Raw genomic sequence first — 5509 nt, 5'->3', positions numbered from 1 at the left:
CACGACAGGCCTGGGGGGAGGAGATAAGGGAGGAATGAAAGGATGGGACCCATCCAACTAAAGGGCCTGTGACCTCACATATCATCCGACTCATTCCCTAGAAGTTGCTCTATGGGTTTTCTCAGGCTTCCGATCCAGCCTGCACCTCCTGGGCCCTGCTTTCCCCACCCCCATAAGCCAGCTCGTTCCCCAGGCCTGGGGCAGGTGAGTGGACACCAAGACTGTCTGACTCTGAGAGCAGATCTGCTAAGTGCATCAGGAGAAGCAGCCAGAAGACCCCAGGGCCTCACCTTCACCCCTGAGCAACACTTCCAGGAGCCCAGCTAGGGTCACTCTGGGCCCACCCACTATGCCCAGCTGTGGACGCCAGGGCAGCAAGTCAGCAGCTGGGCTATTCTTAGTCCCCGCTCCATCGGATTGGGTCTTCGTAACAGCCAGAAGGGCAAGTCCTCACCAGGTACCCACCATGCTAAACCCGTTCCTACCCCCAACTCTGGCCCTTGAGAAAAAAGGAATCACAGAGGAGTGGCCCTGGGGAGAGGGAAAAGCTGAGCAGGTCAAGAGTGTCTGTCCGGAAGATGCAAGCTGATTCAGAGGTCAAGGGCAAGAGTAACTCACAGGGCTCAGGCGCCTGAAGGAGACAGGAGACTATGGAAAGAACTGACCTTCACTCTGGAGGTCCTGCAGGTCACTGGGGACTTCTCCAGCAGGCCAAGACGCTGCCTAAGCCTAGAGCCCTGAGAGGCTGCAGTGAGGGCCCAGGTATCACTTCATTACACCTGGTTGCTGATCTCAGAATCCTCACCATCCCTACCTGAGTCCGACAGGCAGGCGAGGTGAACGCGCGGCCTCTCTTTCTCCTCCCCTGAAAAGCGGGCAGAGGAACATACGCGCACGCAGTCCAGTCTCAGCTCCCTGCCCAGAGCCCGGCTCCAAGACTAATATCCTAAAAAGCTCAGTCACCTTTCTCCGCGGCGTCCCGGCAGCCGGCCCCTTTCCCGGCTCCCAAGTCCGGGACTGTGCACACCGCAGTGACTCATCCTGCCCCTTTCCGGTGAAGCCGAGACAAGGGAAGAAAATACATGCAACTTTCCAAAGAAAACTCCGACGCGGGAGGTGCAACAGGAGCCAGCGCCGGTCCGCCCGCCGCTGCGCACCCGCCGACCAGCCGGGGACGAGGGGGCCCGGACGCCTCCAGCCCAGCTCGCCCTCCGAGAAAAAACGCAGCCCTGCGAGGACCCGAGCGGGCGTCCCGCACTCCGGAGCCCCGCAGCCCGGCCATCTCCTCTGGGACTCGCGGGGATGCGGCGCCCGAACGGCCGCTGAGCGGTCCCAGCCTGCGGGGCGCAAAGCACTCGACACAGCGGGGCCCGGCCGCACAGCTCTCTGCGTCTTCCCGCACCGGGACCCTGTCCCCTGGGAGAAGAGGGGGTGCGCTCCTACCTGGCTGAGGCGAGCAGCTGTCACTGGGGCCGGAGCCGACGACCTCGACCCCCTCTTGGCCCCGCGCGCGCCAGCCGGCGGCTTTTAAATCTCCAGGTTACTCGGCGGGGGGAGAGAGCATGCGCGCTAGGGCTGCCAAGAGGGGGCGGGGCGAGGCGGGCGGAGGTGGGGGGTGTCCAGAGGGGGTCTGGAGGGGTGGGGCTGGTCCCCTAGCGAAGAAAGTGCGAGGTCTCCAAGCTGTCTTTGTAGCCGCGACCGCGACGGGCAGCCCCCGCGTGGCTCCCAGGCTGCCCTGTCATTACCCAGGGCAGTGCACCGCCCCCTCGTCGCTCGCCGCCCAAACATTTAGGTACGAGCGACCCGGCTTCGCGGAGCACCTCCCAACCTCGGAGCCAGTCTGTCACCATGACTCGCACGTGCTCTTCTGGCCATCCTCCTGTCCCTGGGCAGAGCAGCACCTCACCCATCCAGGACCAGCCCTTGAAAGGAGATGTCACATTCTCCCCGAGTTACTCTTCCTACTGTTTGGTATTCTCTAAGGTAGAAAGAGCTTCCTTATAGCTAACTCAATCCCTCTTCCCGAAGTTAAAAGCCAGATTCCTTTTTTCCCCTCCTTAGGGTGTGTATGGATAAAAGAGGGCGATACTTGCCAGTAAAACGTTCCCTTTGTCAGCTGTTGAACAAGATCCCAACAGATACCTGTTTCCAGAATGCCCTTGAGGAGAGAGGAACAATGCAGGTGGGAGGCAGAAAACTGGAGGTCCAGGCTGGCCTTGGGGTGGGGACCAAATTGTGTCATTTTCCTCCACGGAGTTTTATTAGGGTGTTGACTTGAATACTATAAAATCACAGGAAGATACCTTTGAAGGAAGGACGTAGTTGGCTGTGGCTCTGGACTGGGCATTGGGGCACTGGGTTCCAATGCTGGCCTTGCCACCTGCCAAATGTGAAGTGGAGCAAGTCCCTTCCATATTCTGGGCCTCCTCCGCAAAAAGAATTAACCAGATAATCTCTAAGGGCACCTCCAGCTGGGAGGCAGAGAAGAAAGGGAACTAGAGAAGAGAGGGAACAATGGAGCCCTGGTGGCCTGGGGAAGGCAGAGTGGGTGCCAGAGAGAGCAGAGAAAAATCAAGAATCTGCTTTCTGAATCACTAAACAAGTTTAACTTGAAAACTGGGAGTACCCGCCCCTCCAGCAGGTGACCCTCCAAGGCCCCAGTGGCTTTCCAAAGCCTTCGGCATACCCATTTGTGGCCAACAGAGACGAGGGTGGAGTCCTGGGTCCCTGGGCTGGTGTCTCTACTGCCCCAGATAAAAGGGCAGGAGTCAGGGGGAATTCTAGGTCAGGTGGAAAATTACAGAGCCCGAGAGAGTGAATGGTGGTATTTTCCAGGCTTAGGGAAAGAGCACGGGCAGCAGGAGGGAGTTGTCCACCTCAGAAGAGTAGGAGGCCCCCTCTCCCCTCTGATTTTTTGCCAGAGGCTTACATGCCTTATGCCTTGTGAGAAAACAGCATGGTGTGAGATCTGGACCCACCTAGCAGCCTGGCCACCTGGGTAAGTGCCAGGTCACAGCTCCCCAGCACAAGTGACCCTTCTTTACCAAGCCAGGTGGATGCACTCTACAGTCTCTGCCCAGCACAGGGTGCTATAAGGCCCTTGGCTGTGAAAAGGCTTCCTCCCCCTTTTCCTGCTGGTGTAGCCTCCTCATGTAAAAATAATAATAGTTAACTATTACTGACTGTGCCAGGCACTGTTCTAAATGATTTTAATGTATTCACTCATTCAATCCTTATGACATTCAAGAGACAGGTATCATTTTCAGATAAACTGAGGCAATCCCTCAGTTCAATCATTATCCCCACCCAGTACACACACACACACACACACACACACACACACACACACACACACACACACACACACACATGGGAGTCTTGGCTCAGAAACAAGGCAAAGGCACAATCCCTCATTAGCCTCCGGCTTATGACCTCAGAGCCTTAAAAGTCCCAACACCTATATTACTACAGCATTGGAGTCTTGATTGCATTGCTTGTGTCTCTCAGAGCCCTCAGAAAACCACTACTGCCCTTTTCCTCTCCCTACCACACACACACACACACACACACACACACACACACATTACCCCTACTCCCTAGCCACTTCCCATTTATAGGAAATGGGAGATGACGTGAAGAGCAAGGCTATCCTTAGGGAACTGCTAATAGTCTGGCTGGATATTGGAGAAACCAGAGATGCTGGCGAAAATGCATTAGCAGTTTCTGCTCCACCCTCTGCCCACTTCCCATTATCCTTGGGCTCAGAGCAAGCATCATTCTCTTTCTACAGGATAAGATACCTAGCTAGGGCTGGTTGGCCTGGAAGACGGCTGAGAAATCATGAAGGACCTGGAGCTCCCTGATGTTCCCATATCCTCTCGCCATCTCCATCATCCAAAGGCTGTGGTCCCCTTGGAGGTTTCTTTACTTCTTCCCCTGCCTGCCTCAGGGTCAGGAGCAAGCACTCCTTAAGTATAAAGGCCACTAGTAGGGACAAATTCTGGCTATGGACTTTGGAAGGAGGGGGACAGATGGGTCCCCTGAATACAGCAATCTCATTTCTGGGATTTCGCTTGTGGCAAAATAATCAGAGATATGTACATCAAAAGTATACACAAGGCGTTCATCTCATCATTCTTCATAGTAGTGAAAAATTAGAAACAATTTAAAATGCAGAATAATAAGCTATTGGCTAAGCAAATTATGGCAAATCTATATCATGGAAAATTATGCTGCCATTAAAAATGGTGATGACTGAAGAATTTTAATTGGGGAAATATTTATGATATATTACCAATGAAATTAGCCAGCTACAAATGGTAATCACAATGGAATATACATTTTTAAAAATTAGATATGTACTAATACAATGTGATATCCTGGACTGGGTCTTGGAACAGAAAACAGACACTAGTGAGAAACGGGTGGAAACCGAATTAAGTCTGCAGTTTAGTGAATAGTACTCCACCAGTATGTCTTAGTTCTGATAGTTGTGCTATGGTGATGTTAACATCAGGTTGAAAAGTATATGAGAATTTTTATCTTCGCAACTTTTCTGTAAATCTAACATCCTAACAAAAAGTTTTAAAAAATTATATGAGAGAGAAAACTGTTTTAAAAAAAAGACATAACAAAAAGGTGAATACTGATTTTCTATTCATGGGAAGGATAATTTTGATTTGGGCAGAGAGGGGGTAGGACGGGAGCCTCGAGAACCTTTTCTGCATCTCCAAGTTTTCTATATGGATCGTCAGTTGCTGTTGTAAATGGGAAAGAATCAACAAACATTATTTTTAAAAAGGGAAGCAATCAAATAAAATGAAGGAGGAAGAAAGAGGGGATGAGAAACCACCAATGTGTACTCCTATACCCTGTTTCTGTTCAAAGGGCTGGGGTGAGGGTGATCAGGGACCTAAGCAGAAACCCACTCCCCCTCCAAGGCCTCCTTAACTGAGAGGTTTGGATGAAGAAGTAAAAAGGAGCAGCGTCTGAGAATATCAAGAGAGAACTGGAGGAATTAAACCCATACACCTGACTATATTTCCACCATCACCCAACACTGTGGGTACAGAAGAGAAATTGAAACCATTGAAAGAAGAACTGGATAGCTATATCTTTCCTCTCAAACTGTGGCCTCTAGTTTCGAGGTTGCCTGTGCTCTCACTGACCATTATTGCTGGAGGGCGGAGCCTTAGAATTGCTAGGGAATGCAGTCCTCCGACCAAGCAGTCAGGTCTGAGTGGTGCCTTTTAAACGACAGGGAGGCCTTTTAAACAGCAAACACTTTCAAGGGTATATCCTTCAAGAAACTTCCCCTCTGCTCCTGAAAAACAGAAATCTTGCTAGAAGGAGAACTTTCCTCTGGATTTAAACTTCCTTCTGAGTCCTCCTCCTGGCCCTACCCAGATCTGTGGGAAACTGCCCCCCAAACAGAGGGATCCGATGGCTGAGCAGAGAGCAGAGGGGGTGGGGTGGGGTGGGGGGATACTGAGCTTGGTCTGCCATGAAA

The 5509-nt window shown here is 52.0% G+C and overlaps 1 long non-coding RNA gene across 1 annotated transcript; it reads left to right on the top strand.

Moving 5' to 3' along the window:
- Positions 1-1638: 1638 nt before the first annotated feature.
- Positions 1639-4595, top strand: LOC120617946 (uncharacterized). Its single transcript, XR_005657084.1, has 2 exons — positions 1639-2998; positions 3791-4595. It is a non-coding gene; the product is annotated as an uncharacterized LOC120617946 (long non-coding RNA).
- The last annotated feature ends 914 nt before the right edge of the window (positions 4596-5509 follow it).

The sequence above is a fragment of the Pteropus medius genome, unplaced genomic scaffold (genome assembly GCF_902729225.1).
Source record: "Pteropus medius unplaced genomic scaffold, Ma_sr-lr_union100, whole genome shotgun sequence".
NCBI lineage: Eukaryota > Metazoa > Chordata > Mammalia > Chiroptera > Pteropodidae > Pteropus > Pteropus medius.
This window is presented reverse-complemented; position numbering and strand designations above follow the sequence as displayed.